Genomic DNA, 22,405 nt, shown 5'->3' with positions numbered 1-22,405 from the left:
TTGTCAATGAGATCCCAAGATTGTTTTGATTTGATTTTCCCTAATTGTACACTTTGCAATTCTTTTGGATGAGGTATGTTTTGGGTTTTTTGGTTTGGTTTGGTTTGGTTTGGTTTGGTTTGGTTTGGTTTGGTTTGGTTTGGTTTGGTTTGGTTTGGTTTGGGGGGAGCATTGGGGTATCGTTGTGGTTTCATTTGGTTTGGGTTTGGGGGCTTGGCTTGTTTTGGTTTTGGTTTTGGCGTGCAGCATTTGCAGGGAACAGCATATAAGTGTTTCACTGATGGGATTCTACCGTGGCAAGGTCTCTGGAAAACCCTTCCCCCTTGCAAAAACCTGTGGTAAATTTGGTGACCTCTGTGTTCATTTCCTAGACTGTGTGTGCTTCTAGCTCTCTTTGCTTTGCTATGCTGTCTATACCAATAACAAATTGTTTTACTTTTTCAGTCATGGGCAAGCAAGGATCTCATAAGCTGAAAGCCCTGTGGATGATTCTATGTTTTTCTCAATATTCTTTTGAGAAATAAAACCCTCCTCTCCTCTCTCTGCCCATATTGATCCTCCAGATGTGACCATTAATCCTGGGTATTTTGGGACTTGCAATCATGTCCCTAAAGAAACAGTTACCGTTTCATTGAGTAAGCCTGTGGCAGTTCTGGAGAGTGGTGGGTCCGGCCGGCATACCTGTTCTAAGAAAGCTATATCTGAACCACAGAGACCTAAAATGAGGAAGCTATGTTGATCTGCCAAAACTTAGAAAATGGGGAAGTTGTTCTGGCACAAGTGACAAGTGGTGGCTGAACCTGGGGAACAGCAGGGGACTCTTAGTCAGGGACCATGACGGCAGCTCAGAGTGAGCTGATGGGTGCATTGTGAAGATGGAGGTGCACTACAGAGCCTGCTTGAGTGTGAGAAGCTGGCCAAGGACAGCTTCAAGAAGTCATTGAAATCCTTCTCTCTCTAGAAAAGCAGACGCGGACTGCCTCTGACATGGTGTCCACATCCCACATCTTGGTTGCAGTAGTGAAAATGTGCTATGAGCCTAAAGAATGGGACTTACTTAATGAAAATACTACGCTTCTGTCAAAAAGATAGAGTCAGTTAAAACAAGCAGTCCCAAAAATGGTTCAGCAGTGCTGTACTTAGGTGGAGGAGATCTCAGACCTGCCAGTCAAGCTGCGATTGATTGATGGTTACAGAAGGAAAGATTTATATTGAAACTGAGCATGCTAGGCTGACTTAAAAGATTAGCAACTATAAAAGAGCAAAATGGTGATGTGAAAGAGGATGCCTCCACCCTTCAAGAGATACAGGTGGAAACCTCTGGGTCCATGGATAAGAAGGAGGAAGTGGAGTTTATTCTGGAGCAGATGAGACTTTGCCTAGCTGTGAAGGATTACATCCACACACAGATCATCAGCAAAAAAAAAAAAAAAAAAAAAAAAAATTGATACCAAATTCTTTCAAGAAGAAAACACAGAGAAATTAAAGTTGAAATACTATAACTTAATGGTTCAACTGGATCAGCCTGGGGGGTGTTATCTGTCGTTCTGTAAGAGCTACAGAACCATCTACGACATGCCCTGCATTCAGGCAGAGACTGACTAGTGATGGCAGGCTCTGAAGGGCGTTGTTCTCTACGTGATCCTGGCTCCTTTTGACAATGAGCAGTCAGATTTGGTTCACCAGACAAGTAGTAACAAGAAGCTAGAAGAAATTCCCAAATACAAGGATCTGCTGAAGTGTTTTACCACAATGGACCTGATGCACTCACTGGTCCACACTTGCTGAGGAGTGTGGGTTGGAGCTACAAAAGGGCTCCTCTGAGACCCCATCAACTGATGTTTTCAGCTCTACAGAAGAAGGTGGAAAAAGGTGGAAAGACTTGGAGAACTGAGTCGTGGAGCACAGCATCAGAACTATGGGCACGCACTACCCTCGGATAGCAATGAAAAGGACGGCACGGCTTCTGGAGCTCTCTGTGGATGAGTCAGAGGCTTTCCTCTCGAATCTAGTCATTAACCAGTCCATCTTTGCTAAAGTAAACAGGTTGGCTGGAGTCATCAACTTCTAGAGACCCAGGGATCCAAATAATTTATTAAATGACTGGTCTCAGAAACTGAACTCGCTGATGTCTCTGGTTAACAAAACAACACAGCTCATAGCCAACGAGGAGATGACACATGATCTACAATGAGGGTCTGGTTGATTTTAGAAGACACAAAATTGGAAGTCTTTAAAAAACAAAGACTGTTTTCATGTTTTTTTTTTCCTTACTCTCCGACCTTTTTTTCTAAAATTTTAAGATAGTAAATGTGCTTAAGCCCCTCTGCCTTTTCCACTCCCCAGTTCTGCAAAACATTTCCCAGTCTGAGGACAGAAAGGTTTGTGTCTTGGCTTTCCTTGAGTGTGTTTGTACCATTTGTTTCTATTCACCTGACAGGCACATCACCCTAATAAAAACAGGATGTGGGCTGGAGAGATGGCTCAGCGCTTAAGACCACTGACTGCTCTTCCGAAGGTCCTGAGTTCAAATCCCAGCAACAACATGGTGACTCACAACCATCCGTAACAACATCTGATTCCCTCTTCTGGAGTGTCTGAAAACAGCTACAGTGTACTTACATATAATAAATCTTTAAAAAAATTAAAAATAATTAAAAAATAAAAATAAAAACAGGATGTGCATGTCAGCTCCTAAAGTTGTTTCTACTTATAGGGGTGGTGATTAACAAGTGTTTGTAAATGATTGTGTCATAAAAAGAATTAAAAAAAAAACATAGACAATGCAAGGATCCTCAAGAAAGAAAGAACAATTTTAGTAAGTCAGAAAATAAATGTCTAGCACGGCATGTCCTGTAGACATGAACCCAGCTGGTAGTAAATGTGGTTATATAGTTATGCAAGGTGAGAGACAGAATTAAACAACACTTTTCTAATTGGTTCATTGGACCAAACATTAATTACTGATATCATCTGTCTAAGAACCATTTTCAACTCTATTGATCTGACATAACTTCCCCATTTCCTTTCTTTCTGTCTGTCTTTCTTTCTTGAGGATCCCTGCATTGTCTTTAATGTTTCTATATCTTTACTGAATTCCATTTTCAAGTCCTGAATCATCTCTGTCATTTTCATAAGTGTTGTATTTTCTCAGGCATCATCTGAGCATTCATTATTCCTTAGCGCTTCCTCTTTGGTTTCACTGAGCTGTTTCTTTGTGTCTGCTTTAAATTCCTTGAATCTTTGAGGCAGTCTGGTCGCCTGTTTGTATTCTAATGCTAATTGCATCCCCCCAAACTGTTTGCAAGACATTGTCTATGCCTGCCTCCATTTAATTCTGATTGGTAATTAAGATGCCAGCAGCCAACAGCTGGAGAGAAAAGAAAGTAGCTGTTTTAGGTTTCCAGGGCTTGGGACCTCAAGGAGGGGAGAAGAAGGAGAGAGAACACAAGAGAAGAGTGAAGGATAGAGAGGCTGAGGGGTAGGGAAAGCATGTCGCAGAGAGTGGCTCAATTCAGTCAGGGGTGGCCAAGATAGAACATAGAAATTAGTTAGTAACTCACAATTATCAGTGGGAGTAGATTCTAGTAGCATGGAGGCAAAGTCCAACTACTGTGCTGTTTAAGGCATACTAAAATATAAAGGCTGTGTGTGTGTGTGTGTGTGTGTGTGTGTGTGTGTGTGTGTGTGTTTCAGGAAAATAAAACCACTGAGGTGGGAAGCAACTCCACCGGGATTTATTAGAAATGCTAATGCTGAGAGACCACTAACAATTAGCCTAGACACAGTGCAACTTAGAAAACTGTCAACCTTAAGATAGCACTCCCTCCACACTCCCTCCAGCTGCCAGGGTGAGCACTCCCTCCTGGCTTCAAAGAACAGGAGCTTGCTTCAAGGACCCATCCCAGCTCAGAGTAACTCTGTTTGCCCAAGATAACCTGTAACCTTCTGCTGAGCCACTAATTGCCACTGATCTCCCCTTTCCTTGTGACATAGATCACAGCCTGAGCATCTCCTCCCCTTTTTTTATGGTGTTTCTTTTAAAAACCCCAGTGGCAGCTGCTCGGACACGTGGCTCAATGCACTGGAGAATTAAACTTCAAGTATTTGCATCAAGAACTGTCTCTTGTGAATTTTTTGGGGTGTCATACTATCCCAAGACTTGAGTGAAGATTTCCCAGGATTCGGGAGTCTTTCAATACTACATAGTTCAACATTGCTTTTCTAAGTCCTGTGTTCTCGTATCTATCTACATAATTCTCATTGGTAAGAATTTATCTGGGACTGGTATTTTTTTGGAGAAAAAATATTGAGTTGATTCATACTGTTGATATTTCTGTGATGAGATCTGGGCATGTGGACTTTCTTTGTTACTTTGTTAGTTCTGAGTTTGTTACAGAAGAAATGGGGTCAGAGAGAAGAGTAGGGGTAGGTTCCATCTAGAGGCTGGAAATTACTTGGATGGAATAAAATCAGGTAGGTACAGGAGACTGGCCTGGTATAAAGGATTTGCTTTGTTTCCCTAGCTGTAAATGTGAGGGCATATTATTCTACGTATAAAGGTTAAATATGATGTGGGAGAGACCTATGGTATCACAGATAGACATCAACAAACCAAACAATCCAATTAAAAGGTGGGTTACAGAATTTTCCACAGAGGAATCTCTGATGTCGGAGAAACACTTAAATATTCAACATCATTAGCCATCAGAGGAATGCAAATCAAAACTGCTTTCAAATTTCATCTTACACCTTTCAAAATGCCTAAGATCAATAACACAAGCGACAGATCATGCTGGCAAGGTTATGGAATAACGGGAGCACTCCTCTATTGCTGGAAGGAGTACAAACTTGTACAGCCACTCTAGAAGCCAATATAGTGGGTTCTTAGAGAGTTGAGGGAGAATCAACCTATCTCAAGTTCCAGCTATACCATCCTTGGGCATATACCCAAAGGATACTCCATCCTACCACAAGGACACTTGCTCAACAATGCTCATTGAAGCTGTATTCATAATAGCGAGAAACTGAAAACCTAGATTTCTCTCAACTGAAGAATAAAGAAAATGTAGTGCATTTCCACAATGGGGTATTATTCCGCCATTTAAAAAGATAACCTGGAATCTGCAGGCAAATGAATGGCACTAGGAAAAAAATCATCGTGGGTGAGGTAATCCAGACACAGAAGGCCAAACACAGTGTGTTTTAGAGAAATGCTGTGAGGAGATTGCTCCCAGCTTGCTAGCTTCAGGACAACCTAGGGTCTTTGTCACTGTGAGCAGACCGAGGAGGTGTTCTCTCTCAGGCAGGAAATGCTGGAGTTCTGCCAAGAAAGCTGTAAACCTGAGGAAGCCACCTGGCCTTCGAGTTCCCTCTTTCATGAGAAAGTAACTTTGTTTGTAATTATAAGAAGCACCTCATCTAAGAGTTGGACTGCTGACAGATTTCTCAGTCTGCAAAGAGGCTTGGGTCACTTTGAACAAAGATAAGCTGTTGCTAGGGAAACAGCACCTGGTGTAAACCGGAAACTGGAAATCTTTATTCTGCTTTGCCTTTAAAAGAAGTTGAAACTCGTTTGAATAAAGTGCACATGGACTGACTATGGCTGTGTGCCCCCTGTGTCCTGTTAAGGAGGCTCTACCCTTGGGAGACAACACACCAGACACTGATGAAGGGCACCCACTTACGGGGACTGGAGTAAGGAAGTTTTGCAGGAGGGCCAGAAACTTTGGTGAGTGAACCTTGTTATAAATGAAAAACTCTTCTTTCTTAAAAACTTGTTGTTCAGGGTGCCTACCAAAAATCTTCCCTATTACAGGGGAAAGGGGGCAAGCTATCTATTCCTAATATCTCTTTTCTGCAGCATGTGTGATTTCTCTTCTGAAGCACATGTACAGGTAAATGAGTATATATGTAAATATGTATGAATATAAGTGGAGTTGATTGTGACTGAAGGTTGGGCCTGGCCAGAGAGAATGTGGGTGTATGAATGTTTGAAAATATAAGTGACTGTGTATATTTGTCTGTGTAAAGCATTTTAATTCTTTTTCTTTCCTTTAAAGCAGCACCAGCAATCAATCTTTTCACTTAATTCCTAGCTGCTAAGTAGTATGTGTTAATTTCCAGATATTAGCATTTGTTAAAGTGCTACAAGTGGTAAAGAGTTAAGTTCTTAGCACAGAATAGTAAGAAAGTTAAGTTCACAGAGAATTATAACTTTAATAAAGCACAGAGTTAAAGAGAAAAGGAGCTAGTATTTTTGATCATAGAATAAGCAAGAAAGTTTTTAGAATCTTTTAGAAGTTACCAGTAAGCCTTCAGTATAGATCCTGAAAATTGTCAAAGAATGAAAAGGGATGTCGAAAAGGCTGTTTGGTAAGGGGAGAAAATTCCTATAAAGTTTGTGTTAATGTGGTCCTTCGTTTTGGTAGCGCTTTAGGCTATGAGATGTATACTTACTTGTCATGGGCTGGTGTTCACAAAGCAACCTTCCTATAGCCGTTTTTCCCATAAATTTTTTAACCTTCCTATAATCAGCCTTACTTGTACTTGCAGGACCAGTACAGAAAATATAGATAAGGGAGCTCATAAAAAGGAAAATGAGGAAGATAATATATTTAGCAACCTTAAAGGTTAAGATAAGACTTCGAGTTAGCAATGAGAGAGAAAAAGAGTTTCAGAGAGGAAAAACCTATCAAAGAAATTCTGTAGAGAGAGAAGGGAGATGAAAGTAAGCTGTTCCGCAGGTGGGCACAGAGGCACACAGCTGTGACAGAGGTCGCAGGCTGCTGGAGTGTCTCCAGAGGAAGGGCAGAGGCTAAGGCGGCTACAGGAAGCAGGGAAAGAAGTCAGCATGGTCTGGAGAGGGAGCAACATGGCAAGCACCAGAGGACAGCACAGCACTGAAGACTTACAGCTCCAGTATGGGTCAAGTATTAGCATTCCTGGTTTTCACGCAGTTTGCCCCAAATTTAAATTATATAAACTAACATATGTTATACAGATTAAATATTAATTATATACATTGAATATAAGTTATATACCTTATTGTGTATTATATACAGTAAATATAAGTCATATGCATTAAATATTAATTATATACTTTGAATGTAGACTATATGCATTCAATATAGATTATAACACTGAATGTGATCTCTACATTAGTGTATACATAATATACAGTGAAAATTGTACACATTAAATATTAATGATATCCTTTAAATAAAATTCATATATAATAAAATATGAATTAAATATGAGCTATAATCATAATTTCGCATGTCCACAAGGACAGGGACTTATGGGACGAGCCTGTGGAGCTCTAAAAAATTTTCCTCCACGGGCTATTGTCATTTCAAAGTTCAAGAATTTTAATATTGATTAATGGAGTTCTGATAAGTTAATGGAACATTGGTAATTTACAATTCAGCCACAAGGTCAAGATTTTAATTTCTCTTTGTTTGTTTTCTGAATATAAACTTAAAGATGCTTCTCATCATGCAAAAAAATTTCTGTTCAATCTATATTTATAGGTGTATAAGAGACATCTGTTAACTAAATTTCTAAACTATGGACTCAATACAATAATAAATGCTAATGAATATTCTTTTATAAACTAAAGTTTTGTAAATATAAGCTTCAAGGAATTAATAGCCCTGAAACTTGGATTCACCAATCATAGATCAAATGGATTCCAGATAAGCATATCTGCCTGTTCTTGAAAACAATATTTTTTTCTTGGTCTTGGGATTTCTTACATTCCATAATTGTTAGACAATTTTGATTTCTGTTCCTAGTCTATATTTGTCTGAGCAGATTTTCACCTGGCTGACAGACTCCATCCAGGGATTAGCTGTGGAGCTGTTCACCTCTGGAATTGCTGAAGGCTGATGTGATTGTTCCCTGTATTTCATCTGGATTAGCTAAGCAGATTATTTTTTTAATGAATGTTTCATTGTCCAGCCTTTGACTAGCATTTAAACCTCCATCTAATGTTGGCTCAAAAAGGCCATCCTTTAGAATTGATTTATACTAGGCATACTTTTTCTAAAACTTTAACTACTTTTGAAGATATACTATCTGTATTGATACAAATGGGTCATAAAAGAAGTATGTAAATAAATGGGTATGACTGTGCTTCTATTATATTTCCTGTAAAGATAAAGTAGAGTATTTGTATGCTGTGAGTAAGTCATTGCTGATAACTTTAATACATTTTTGAGTCAATTTAAGTATCATTTGCCAAAAAGTAAATTATCAGACTTTTTAAAGAAAAATGTATTTGTGATAAATGATGTCATGGCTCAAAAATCATTATTATGTGTTCTCACAATTTTTACAGATGGGTCAGAAATTAAAAGTGCTTTTTGGACTCTTTCTGATTTTCAAGTTTTTCTGGCCAAATATACTTCTGTTCAGCAAAATGAGCTGTAAGCTGTAACTAGAACTTTTCAAAAGTGTCCACGAGATATTAATTTAGAGGTAGACTCAGCTTACGTTGTAGAGATTGTAAAAACAGATTTATATTTCAGTTATTTCTAATTATAAAGAGCCATTGAGAACACTTTTCTGAGGTTGCAAAATGAATTGAGAACTTGTAATTGCAGAACATCTGTTACTCATATTAGAGCTCATACTAAGTTGCCTGGATTCATTTCTAAAGGAAATTAATATGTGGATTATTTGGTTACTTTTGTTTCTGCAGAAGATGAGCATAAGGCTTTACATACTAATGCTAACAAATTACATATACAATATAAAATTCCTTATCAGCAAGCTAAGGCTATCATCTCACAGTGTCCCATTTGTAAACCTATGCATATTCTCATGGTCCCAAATGGAGTTGATCCTCGGGAACGCAAGTCAATGAGATTTGACAAATGGTTGTCACTCACATACCTGAATTTGGAAGATATTGTTATGGGCATGTATCTGTTAATACATATTCTAAATTTATATGGGGTACACCACTTACTGGAGAAACTGCTAATCATGTAATGAAGCATTTAACTGAAGCTTTTGCTAGTATGGAAATTGCTATATTTATTAAAGCAAATAATGGTCCAGCTTTAAAATCTTATAAATTTAAGCAATTTTGTATGTATTTTGAAATTAAAGCTATAACAGGAATAGAATATAATCCTCAAGGACAACAATACTGGAAAGAGCTCACTTTAAAACAAATTAAAAAAAAAAAAACAACAAAGGAGGAAAAATAGATGAACCTTTTATGTTTCTCTATAAGCAATTGCAAGCTTCACCTGGAACCCTTACTCATCAAGATTTAATGCTTAATTTCCTTAATTTACCTCAAGGGGATATACTTTCTAAGGCAGAAGAACATTTTGATTCAAAATCAAATTCAGAAAGTTTTCATTTACAAAAAGTCTGGGTTAGGATAACTGCTGATGTAGAATGGCAAAAAGGAATGTTGCTAGTTTGAGGGAAAGGGTGTGGTCTTGTAATTTTCAGGATGGACAACAACTCTGGTTGCTAGGAAGGTGGATTCAGAGAGGCTGCGAGGCTGAGGATCAAAGCAGCAGTGAGGTGCAGATCCTACTGATGAAGAACTGCCCATTCAAGCTGTGGCTTATTTACCGGGAGTGCACATTCTGCTTCTAATTATAGTTGTACAACATATATGAAATATATTTCTGCTTATGTAGCTTTGCCTTACTTAATGCTTATTGAAAAATTTAATTTTTCATATTAGGAAATTACACGTGTTAACTGTAGGTTTATTCTTGCATCAGTAATAACATATTGTTTAATTTTACTTCATATTCAAAACAATGTAGTCAATGTATGGCACCTCTTGAATTCCTTGATAAAATCTTAACAAGAATAAAGCATATGTCAGGGATCATTGTTGCTGTCATTTCTTTCTTTATTTTTTTAAAGATGTATTTATTTATTATATGTGAGTACACTGTAACTGTCTACAGACACTCCAGAAGAGGGCATCAGATCTCATTATGGATGGTTGTGAGCCACCATGTGATTGCTGGGATTTGAACTCAGTGCCTCCGGAAGAGCAGTCAGTGCTCTTAACTGCTGAGCCATCTTCCTAGCCCCGTTGTCGTCATTTCAAAGTCTTATTGCTGTGGCTTCTAGAACCTCAGGAGCTGGCGTTACTTTGCATACTTTTTTGCAAACTAAACATTTTGTAGAATAATGGCATAACAGTTTTCATTAATTGTGGATTCATCAGGTGGACATCCATGTGAGGCTGCAAACAGAAGTATTGCAGCATTTACAGATGCCTTAAAGCTATCTGTATCCTGGTTAGGTTAAAAATATTTGAGAGTGCAACAACAGCTGCAGTTAAATTGAGATTGGAATTCTACTACATTTTGTGCTACTAATTTTCAATATAATGCCAGTTTTCAAGATGGGGAAAAGATTCAACTACATTTGAAAGAAAATTCTACTGTTAGAAAGAATTTTGAACAATTACAATACCAAGCGCTGGACACATTCAAAAAGGAATTTCCATCTGACAATGCATCTGATATTGCTAAAATCCTAGCTGATAAATAGTCTGGAATGGATTCTAGAAGTTTACTACAGAGTGTGGCTCGTGCCCTGTTACGTATTAGCATTGTCTTAATTACCATTTTAGGATTGGCTATTTACAAGTGTTGCTTCTGTAAACACACTTCGCAAGTAAGTAACTTATAGCAAAATCTTTTCGAAGCTAAATGAAAAATAAAAAATGAGGAAACTGTAGAGAAATGAGGATTCTGCTCATAGCTTCAAAGTAACCTAGGGTCTTTGCCACTCCGCAGACTGAGACCGAGGAGGAGTACTCTCTCAAGCAGGGAATACTGGAGTTCCTCCGAATAAGCTGTAAACCCGAGGAAGCCACCTGACCTTCCCGTTCCCTCTCTTACGAGAAAGTAAATTTTTAATTATATTTAATATAATAAGTAACTCTTTAATTATTGTTTTTAATTATAAGAAGCATCACACTACACCAACACAGAGTTACTGGCTGGTTTTCCTGTGGCCTCTGGTGGTGCTGGTACCTTACTCTTTGCTTCGGACTACTCGGTAAAGTAGTCAGTTGGTCTGCATGGCCGCCAGGGCTCAGCACAGCAACGTGGTCCAGTCGCAGGATGGGGAAACAGCTGGATGCTGGACAGGCCAGGGGACTTCATCAGACAGTGACCCTGAGATGTGGGAGTTTCTGCAGAGGGAGGACAGACAGTGTCGTGGCCTGGAGCTAATAGCCTCAGAGAACTTCTGCAGCTCAGCTGCGTTAGAGGCCCTGGGGTCCTGTCTCAACAAGTACTCGGAGGGTTACCCTGGCAGGAGATATTACGGAGGAGCGGAAGTCAAGGACCAGATCGAGCTCTGGGCCTTGGAAGCCTTTGACCTGCACAAATGAGGGAGGGGTGCTCAATGTACAGCTGTACTCGGGGTCCCTGATCAATCCAGCTGCCTACACGGCCCTTCTGCAGCCTCATGATCGAATCATGGCGTTGGACCTGCCCAATGGAGGCCATCTCACCCACGGCTACATGTCTGATGTCAAGCAGATCTCCGCCACATCCATTTTCTCTCCGGGCCACAGCTTTACCACTTGACTATACACCCATATGGAATCAGAATCAATATACTACAAAGATAACTGCACTATTCACAATAGCTAGAAAATAAATTCAGCTTAGATGTCCATCAAGAGATAAATGCATAAAGAAAGCAAGGTACATACACATTGGAATTTTATGCAGCAATAAAAGTAAATCATGACATAAACAAGAAAACAGATGAAAACATGTCCCACTTAACATGATGTTAAGTGGGATAAAAGCCAATCTCAGGACGATAAATTATATGGTTTTTCTCATATGCAAAGCCTAGAAACCTAGTCAAACTGTGGCAGGAAAGAACATAACCCCCCCCACACACACACACACACCCAAAAAAGAAAGAAAAGAAAGGAAGAGAGGGAAGGAGGAGAGAAGGAAGGAAGGAAAGAGAGAAAAAAGAGCTTGAAAGTCTACAAAAGGAAAATCCCCCAAGTAAACCTGTGCTTGAAGATATCAAAGGATCAACACAATCTGTCCTATGCTGCTGTGTAAATACTCGTCTTATTACTCTACTGATGCCTTTGTTTCCCTGTAATCATTTGCTTACTTATATGATACAAACTTTTTTATGATGCAAACATTTCTCACAGATCTTTTTCTCTTTCTCTGTTCCACTTGTTAGCCACTAAGCCTGCAGGACCAAGTGAGCATTCCTGTCAGGTTTCCCCTCAGACTAAGGCTTCTTTAAATGTGAGCGGCCATGCCACGCGGAACCACGTGACTGGATGGGAAGGTCCAATAAGATATTTCTGGAAAAATGACATTTTGGCTAAGATTCTAGGCTATTGTGTATTACGAACTGTTATATTTTGCTGTGCATACAGTTTTCTGTTCTCACAGGAATATAATGGCTCAGTGTTCGAAAACGAAGACTTCACATTTTCTTATCATTGTTCAGCACATTAATAACAGATTAGCGTATCTCTAGATTGTATCATGTTCAAATGTCATATTTTAAAATAGGTGTTTGGTGCTGGGAACATTGCTCACGTGACAGAGGACTCACCCAGCATTGCCCAGTTTGACTGAAGTCCCAGCTACACCAACAAGCTGTGATGACACAGGCCTGTGAGCGCCATTCTCATGAACTAAAGAGGACGACAGATCCGAGTTCCAAGGCCATGCTCCCCTACAAAGAGAGCTTGACAAGGTCCGAATGAACAAAATGAGACCTTGTATCAAAATTAAATAAATATAATTAATGAACTAATTAGATTAGCTGATTAGTTAAGTTAATTTTAAAATAAACTGCATGATTGGTTAAAATTGCTGTTTGGTAGCTGAACTTAGTTTCATTAAAAATCATTCACTGAACTTTGGTTTGAAATGAGGGCAGAATTGTTTCCAATAATTTCTGAAACAGCTGTAAAACATACTTTCTCCATTTTGTGTTATGCATTTATACAAAGCAGCTTTCTGAGCACTAATGATTATATAAATCAAACTATCAATCAACTCTGGCAAATGCGAAGGCACTCTATGTCTTTCACTTTCAAATATTTAGTCAATATTTATTTCTTAAAAATAACTAAACATAGCCATATCTTTAATATGTGATTCATTTTATCTATAATAAATAGTAAACACGTATATAGACCCAAATTCACCTTAAAATACGTTTCTTTGGTATTTATCAGGAAGCATTTGCTTTGTATATCTATATACATAAAACATAATGCACTTAGGTAATATAAAAAAATTTTTCTGGTGGAAAGGAGTCTCAAGTAGGAAATGTTTAGGCAACATATACTCTTTCCAATTGAATGAAGGGTTTTCCGAAGTACTGATGTAAGATATTCTTAGACAGGAAGCTAGTTATAGACGTTGTTCTACATATCACAAATAACACTAGAGTCTGATGATAGTATGTTTATTACTTTTTGGAAGTGAGTGTTTCTGGTGGGACTTAAACCACAAACACTCCATAAAGTAGGTTTATGACACTGTAGTAATTAATATTAAAAAATAGAGAGGCTGGGGATTTTCTCAGAATCAAGTACATGTCCAAGACTCTAGGCTTCATCCCCACCACCTCAAAAAGAGAGGGATAGACAATTAAATTGTAGTTGTCTGTAGAAGTCAGGTCTGGCTCTTCCACCCAGCCCCATGCTCCCAGAAATAAGACCCAGACTGAAATATATTTGTATATACTGTGACCATATAGCTAGGCTCTTCTCTGACTAGCTCACATCTTAAATAAACCCATGTATTCTGCCATGTGATTGATTATCTGTGCTCTGGAACCGTATGTATATCTTGTCACATCTTTATTTTTTTTCCGTCACATCTTCCTGGGTGTTCCTGGAACCTCTTCCTGAGGTTCTCCCACACCTCATTCTACCTGAGAATTATTTCTGCCCCCTGGATGTCCCGCCTTCTATTTTATCCTTTCCTATGGGCCATAGGTTCTTTGATTGGCAGATGATGCATCCAAACAATACACAGGGCATTTTTCTCTACAATTCCCTCTTTTAGTCCAATAAAAGGCTCTTTTTCTTTCAACTATACACTAAATACAGTAACAATTATGAGACAATTAGGAAAACTGTGTATGAGATATATTTACAATGTCCATAGTATTTGGTAGTTAATGAAAATCTTCTATTATCTATTCTATCTTGGTGTATGTCTTGTACTTAACTCAAATTTTATCCTAACTTGTATTACCAACCTAAAAATATCTTTTTTAGACTTAAGACATCTTCTTAAATTCTAAGAAATTAAGCTTGATTATGAGATTATATCTAGTCTTCAATTTCATCAGAGACCTAAGAAGGAATAAATATTACCTTAGAAGCAGACAAGCAGCTTCTAAGGTTATATAAAAGACACACATAGTTGGCTGCCTAAAATGTTTCCCAGAATTATTTCTATAATGTTGGAGCATCCATCTTTAGCCTTCTGGCCCAGTATATCTGACAGAATTTGTGAAGCAGGAATTATGAATTACTTGCTTACCTGTAGGAGGAACTTAGCCAAGCAGATCAGCCACAATACTGGTATGTATACCACTGATACTTCCTGAGCCAACCTAGAATCTGCCAGCACAGCTAGAGACTGCCAGTGCTGTACCAGGTGATGGAGGGAGACATTGAGAGAAAGATAGCATCTTATCTCCCTACTTGAGAGCCAATGAGATGCTGGGAAGGTGGTATAAAAGTTTGCCCAATTCCTGAGTTTGCTTTTGACACTTGCCCAACTCCTGGAGTCTGTGTCATTGACTCTGCACCTTCTTACTCCTGCCCCCAGGAGTCTTGGTTAGAATTGCAAGCAACACATACCCCATCTTGGCAGAGCTTGACAAAAGACTTTCCTGCATCCATTTGTTCTTTCTGGACAATATTTTGTCGGTAGCTGAAGTGTGGGCATTTTCTTTAACCAGTAGCTAGTTTGGTATAATTGAGGTGAGGCCTTGATCCTTGCTCCTGTGACTGAACAGATGGGTGCAGTTGGGAACTCAGAGAACACCTGAGTGTAAGATCACTTGGGACACGGTCCTCCAGGACCCCACCTGCACCCAGAAGCTGGGCAGCGCCACAGCACTCTGTGCCAGGGGAGAGCCAGTCACCCAGGGGTGCTGAGACAGGCTTGCAGGTACACAGGACAGACAAGCACCAACGAGAAACAGCAGGATCAACTAACACCAGAGATAACCAGATGGCAAAAGGCAAACATAGGAATGTTACTAACAGAAATCAAGGCAACATGGCACCATCTGAACCCAATTCACCCACAACAGCAAGTCTTGGATGCCCCAATACACCAGAAAACCAAGATTTGGATTTAAAATCACAGCTCATGAGCTGATAGAAGGCATAATTTTATAAGAGTAAACAGGAAGAAGCCCTTAAAGAACTACAGGAAAACATAGCAAAACAGATGAAGGAATTCAACAAAACCATCCAGGATCTAAAAATGGAGTAGAAACAATAAGGAAATCACAAAGGGAAACAACTCTGGACATAGAAAACCTAGGAAAGAAGTCAGGACTCGTGGATGCAAGAATCAACAATAGAGTACAAGAGATAGAAGAGAGAATATCAGATACAGGCGATACCATAGAACACACTGAGACAACAGTCAAAGAAAATGCAAAATGCAAAAAGCTCCTGACCCAGGACAAAATGAGAAGGCCAAACCTAAGGATTATAGGTATAGAAAAGAGCAAAGATTTACTTAAAGGGCCAATCAAAGTCTTCAACAAAATTATAGAAGAAACCTTCCTATAACCTAAAGAAAGAGATGCCCATGAACATACAAGAATTCTACAGAACTCCAAATAGATTTGACCAGAAAAGAAATTCCTCCCGTCACATAATAACTAAAACACCAAATGCACTAAATAAAGAAAGAATATTAAAAGAAGTAAGGGTAAAAGGTCAAGTAATATATAAAGGTAGACCTACCAGAATTACACCAGACTTCACACCAGAGACTACAAAAGCCAGAAGAGCCTAGGCAGATGTCATACAGACCCTAAAGGAATACAAATGTCAACCCAGGGTACTATACCCAGCAATTCTGTCAGTTACTATAAATGGAGAAACCAAGTTATTCCATGACAAAAACAAATTTACACAATATCTTTCCACAAATCCAGCCCTTCAAAGGATAATGAATGGAAAACACCAACAAAAGGAGGGAAACTACATGCTAGAAAAAGCAAAAATTAATCTTCTTTCAACAAACCCAAAAGAAGATAACCACACAAACGTAAAAATTGCATCAAAAATAACAGAAAGCAACAATCACTATTCCTTAATATCTCATAACATCAATGGACTCAATTTCCCCCCAAAAAGACATAGACTAAAAGACTGGATAGGCAAACAGGACCCAATATTTTGCTGCATATAGAAAATGCATCTAAGTGCCAAACACAATCACTACCTCAAAGTAAAAGGCTGGAAAATAATTTTCTAAGCAAATGTCCCAGGAAACAAGGTGAAGTAGCCGTTCTAATATCCAATAAAATAGACTTTCACCAAAAGTCATCAAAAAAGACACAGAAAGATATTTATACACATCAAAGGAAAAATCTACCAAGAAGTCTCAATTTTGAACATCTATGCTCCAAATACAAGGGCACCCTCACTCATAAAAGAAACTTTACTAAAGCTTAAAGCACACATTGCACCTTACACAATAATTGTCTGTGACTTCAACACCCCACTCTCCTCAATGGACAGATCAGGAAAACACAAACTAAATAGAGACACAGTGAAACTAACAGAAGTTTTGAACCAAATGGACTTAATGGATATCGATAGAACATTTCATCCTAAATTAAAAGAATATACCTTCTTCTCAGCATCTCATGGTACCTTCTCCAAAACTGACCATATAATTGGTCATAAAACAGATCTCAACAGATATAAGAGATAGAATTAATCCCATTCCTCCTATCAGTTCACTATGGCATAAGGGTGGTCTTCAATAGCAATAAAAACAACAGAAAGCCCACATACACATGGAAGTTGAACAAAAATCTACTCAATGATACCTTGGTCAAGGAAGAAATAAGGAAAGAAATCAAAGACTTTTTAGAACTTAAGGAAAATGAAGGCACAACATACCCAAATTTATGGGACATAATGAAAGGAAAGGAAAGAGGAAAACTCATAGCTCTGAGCACCTCCAAAAAGAAGCTGGGGAGAGCATACACTAGCAGCTTAACAGCACACCTGAAAGCTTTAGAACAGAAAGAAACTAAAACACCCAAGAGGAGTAGAAGGCAGGAAATTACCAAACTCAGGGCTGAAATCAACCAAGTAGAAACAGAAAGAACTATATAAAGAATCAACAAAACTAGGATCTGGTTCTTTGAAAAAAATCAACAAGATAGATAAACCTTTATGCAGACTAACCAGAGGGCACAGAGACAGTAACCAAATTAACAAAATCGGAAATGAAAAGGGAGATATAACAACAGAAATTGAGGAAATTCAAAAAATTATCAGATCCTACTACAAAGCCTATATTCAACACAACTGGAAAATATGGATGAAATGGACAATTTTCTGGACAGATACCAAATACCAAATCAGGATCTGATACACCATCTAAACAGTCCCATAACTCCTAAAGAAATAGAAGCAGTCATGGAAAGTCTCCCAATCAAAAAAAAAATAAAATAAAATAAAAAATAAAAATAAAATAAAAAAAAAAAGCACAGGAGCAGGAGCAGATGGTTTCAGTGCAGCATTCTATTAGACCTTCAAAGAAGACCTAACACCAATACTCTTCAAACTATTCCACAAAATAGAAACAGAAAGAACACTAACCAACTTGTTCTATGAAGCCACAATTTCACTGATACCAAAACCACACAAAGATCCACCAAAGAAAGAGAATGTAAGACCAATTTCCCTTATCAATATTGATGCAAAAATACTCAATAAAATTCTTGCCAACCTAATCCAAGAACACATCAAAACAATCTTTCACCATGATCAAGTAGGTTTCATCCCAGGGATGCAGGGATGGTTCAATATGCGGAAATCCATCAATGTAATCCACTACATAAACAAACTCAAAAAAAACAAATCACACAGACATTTTATTAGATGCTGAAAAAGCATTTAACAAAATTCAGCATCCTTTCATGTTAAAAGTCTTAGAAAGAACAGGAATTCACAGCCCATAACTAAACATAGCAAAAGCAATATACAACAAACCAGTAGCCAACATCAAACTAAATGGAGAGAAACTTGAAGCAATTCCACTAAAATCAGGCACTAGACAAGGCTGCCCCCTCTCTCCATATTTATTCAATATAGTACTTGAAGTTCTAGATACAGCAATTAGAACAAAGGGAGGTCAACAGATACAAATTGGAAAGAAAGAAGTCAAATTATCACTATTTGCTGATGATATGATAATATACTTAAGCAACCCAAAAACTGCACCAGAGAACTTCTACAGCTGATAAACAACTTCAGCAAACAGACCAAATATAAAATTAAGTCAAACAAACCAGTAGCCTTCCTATGCTCAAAGGAAAAACAGGCTGAGAAAGAATTAGGGAAACGACACCCTTCACAATAGTCACAAACAATATACAGTATCTTGGTGTGACTCTAACCAAACATGTGAAAGATCTGTATGACAAGAACTTCAAGTCTCTGAAGAAAGAAATCGAAGAAGACCTCAGAAGATGGAAAGATCTCCCATGTTCATGGATTAGCAGGATTAATATAGTAAAAAGGGACATCTTGCCAAAACCAATCTACAGATTCAATGCAATCCCCATCAAAGTCCCAACTAAGTTCTTCACAGAGTTAAAAAGAGCAATTCTCAAATTCATCTGGAATAACAAAAAACCCAGGATGGCTAAAACTATTCTCAACAGTAAAAGAACTTCTGGGGGAATCAGTATCCGGGACTTCAAGCAGTACTACAGAGCAATAGTGTTAAAAACGGCATGGTATTGGTACAGTGACAGATCAATGGAAGAGAATTGAAGACCCAAAAATGAACCCACACACCTATGGTCAATTGATCTTTGACAACGGAGCTAAAACCATCCAGTGGGGAAAAGATAGTCTCTTCAATAGATGGTGTTTGTTCAACTGGTGGCTCACATGAAAAAACGATGCATATGATCCATATCGTACTAAGCTCAAGTCCAAGTGGATCAAGGACCTCCACATAAAACCAGACACACTGAAGCTACTAGAAAGAAACTGGGGAAGAGCCGTGAGCACATAGGCACAGCGGAAATTTTCCTGAATAGAACATCAATAGCTTATGCTCTAAGATCATAAATTGACAAATAGGACCTCATAAAATTACCAAGTTTCTGTAAGGCAAAGGACACGGTCAGGACAAAATGGCAACTAACAAATTCGGAAAAGCTCTTTACCAACCCTTTATCTGACAGAGGGCTAATATCCAATATATACAAAGAACTCAGGAAGTTATACTCCAGAAAGCCAAATAACTCTATGAAAAAAAATGGGTACAGAGCTGAACAAAGAATTTTCACCTGAGGAATATTGAATGGCTGAGAAGCACCTAAAGAAATGTTTAACATCCTTAGTCATCAGGGAAATGCAAATCAAACAACCCTGAGATTTCACCTCACACCAGTCATAATGGCTATGATCAAAAACTCAGGAGACAGCAGGTGCTGGTGAGAATGTAGAGAAAGAGGAACACTCCTCCACTGCTGGTGGGATTGCAAGCTCATACAACCACTCTGGAAATCACTCTGGCAGTTCTTCAGGAAACTGGGCATGACACTTGTGGAGGATGCTGTTATATCACTCCTGGGCATATACCCAGAGGATTCTCCTGCATGTAGTAATAAGGACACATGCTCCACTATGTTCATAGAAGCCCTATTTATAATATCCAGAAACTGGAAAGAACCCAGATGTCCCTCAACGAAGTAATGGATACAGAAAATGTGGTATATTTACACAATGGAATACTACTCAGCTATTAAAGCAATGAATTCATAAAATTCTTAGGCAAATGGGTAGAACTGGAAAATATTGTAAGTGAGGTAACAAAATTACAAAAGAACACACATGGTATGCACTCACTGATAAGTGGATATTATCCCAGGAGCTTGAAATACTCAAGACACAATTCACATATCAAATGACACCCAAGAAGAAGGAAGAACAAAGTATGTATACTCTGGTCCTTCTTAGAAGGGGGAACAAAATGCCCACAGAAGGAGATACAGAGGCAAAGTGTGGAGCAGAGACTGAGTGAAGGACCATTCAGAGACTACCCCACCTAGTGATCCATCCCATATACAGTTACAAAACTCAGACACTACTATGGATGCCCACAAATATTTGCTCACTGGAGCCTAATATAGTTGTCACCTGGGAGGCTCTGCTAGTACTTGACAAAAACAGAGGGGGACACTCTCAGCCAGCCATTGAACTGAGCTAGAGAAATGACCTAAGGAGCTGAAGGGGTTTGTAGCACCATAGGAGGAACAAAGATATGAGCCACCCAGTACTCCCAGAGCTCCCGAGGACAAAAACATCAATCAGGTAGTACTATGGTACTGTGGTAACATGGTGTTACCCAGGGCTCTAGACACATAGGCAGCAGAGGATGGCCTTGTAGGACATCAAAGGGAGGAGATGCCCCTGGTCCTGGAAAGAATTAATATAGCAGTGTAGGGGAATACTAGGACAGGGAAGTGGGAGGGGGTTGATTAGGGAATGGGGGAGATGAGATGGCTTATGGGACTTTAGGGGGGAGGAACCAGGAAAGGAGAAATCATTTGAAATGTAAATAAAGAATATATCTAAAAAAAAAGAAAAAAAACAATTACTTAAGCACAATATCTCAAATAAATATTGAAAGCATGTGTATACATGTGTGTATAAAAATCAACCTTATATCTGTATCAATATACAAGATTCTGTACCAATGTAACAAAATATAACCTCAGTTTTGCATCAAAGTACAAAGAACTCTACTATTGCAAGATTATGGCTATAAAATGTTTCTGGTTCAAGCGCAGATTCAATAATCTACCCCCTTTTAATTATTCCTATAATATTTCTACACTCCCCTCTCTTTCTTCTCAACTCCCTTTCCCTTATGTAAGAAAGAAAGAAGAATATGGAAAAAGACAAAAGAAAGAAATCCCCGAGTTCCTAAATTTTGCTTTATCCATGTTCAAGACTGTAACTATTAGTAACCAGTCTCTATTAAGAGTCAACAAACATCCAACATCCAATGAATGAAAAAAAAATCAACCATCCCACCTCTTGGGAATGGGGTGTATTCTTCTAATTGATTCCTGCTGATTTGGGATGTAGAATTTCTTTTGGGGGGGGGGCAAGAAAATTACAACGATAGTTAACCTTTTAAAAAAGCGAACTATGGCATTTGTTGTCCAGTTTCTGTATGCCGAGAAAGTTTCAGGGCTCAACTGAAATCCTGATTTCAACAGGCTGTGGTGCTGGACCAAGTCAGTTAGCTCTTTTGACATTGTTGTAGAGGTAGATTTTTGAGAACATAGCCACTGAGGCAGTCTGTGGTATCTGTGGTAGGATCAGACAGAGATCTGGAGCAGTAAGCCATCTCTGATGGGGAATCTTCATCGTTTTTTCTTCGAGGTGACATATACTGTTGTATTAACATTACGTATGAATCTGCAGTGTGCACAGATCAGTTAAAGATGTTTGGGCAGGTGGAAAACAACTGCTTTTTTTCTTTACGAGCTAGTTTGATCATAAAACCAAAGTACAACATAAATCTCCATTTATGTCACAGAACTTGTAATAATAAGTTATGAGAATTCTATAGGAACAAGATTATTTGCCATGCAGGGTTGAAGTTTCGGCTAGAGGCCTTTTGTTGTCTCAATCAGTTTCAGACTGTTTTAATAGAAGGTTGCCATATATTACTCATTTGTTTGGTTCTTTTAATTTACTCCCTCCTTCCTGTAGCCAAGATCTTCAGGAGATCTTCCTCAATCAAATATGATCCTTATTATTTTGGATGGAACCCAAAGACTTTTCTTCTTTCCTGATAACACAAACACAAAGCTTCTATCCCAACATAGCATACCTTTTGTCCAGAAGTTTGACGTCTTCATAAGTATAGACTGATCCTATGTAGCAGCCCCCTTTCTATCCAGATCTGCTCCATTCGGCCTCCTAAATTTACATGTGAAGCTCCCAACACAAATGCTGATTGGTTGCCAGCACAAATCTCTAGACTAGCAACACAGTACAGTCAATAACTATTTTCTTCCTTTCTTTTCTCTCACCACAAACCCAAGTCATTTGATTCAGGTGACATTGCTGAAGCAAAGCTGAGTGACAAATGCC

General features: G+C 38.6%; 1 long non-coding RNA gene and 1 pseudogene across 3 annotated transcripts; both read left to right on the top strand.

The window, feature by feature from the left end:
* The first annotated feature begins 800 nt into the window (after positions 1-800).
* Positions 801-2,213, top strand: LOC127666059 (26S proteasome non-ATPase regulatory subunit 12-like; annotated as a pseudogene).
* Positions 2,214-4,150: 1,937 nt separating this feature from the next.
* Positions 4,151-13,816, top strand: LOC127665916 (uncharacterized). 3 transcript variants are annotated; one of them, XR_007973525.1, is made up of 3 exons: positions 4,151-4,266; positions 5,632-10,898; positions 12,217-13,816. It is a non-coding gene; the product is annotated as an uncharacterized LOC127665916 (long non-coding RNA). The 3 variants fall into 3 exon arrangements; XR_007973524.1 differs by lacking the exon at positions 4,151-4,266 and having other exon boundaries at positions 5,190-10,898; positions 12,558-13,816; XR_007973523.1 differs by lacking the exon at positions 4,151-4,266 and having other exon boundaries at positions 5,190-10,898.
* The last annotated feature ends 8,589 nt before the right edge of the window (positions 13,817-22,405 follow it).

Source organism: Apodemus sylvaticus, chromosome 15 (assembly GCF_947179515.1).
Source record: "Apodemus sylvaticus chromosome 15, mApoSyl1.1, whole genome shotgun sequence".
In the NCBI taxonomy this organism is placed as follows: Eukaryota; Metazoa; Chordata; class Mammalia; order Rodentia; family Muridae; genus Apodemus; species Apodemus sylvaticus.
Note: the sequence above shows the minus strand (reverse complement) of the source record. Positions and strands in the feature narration are given on the sequence as shown.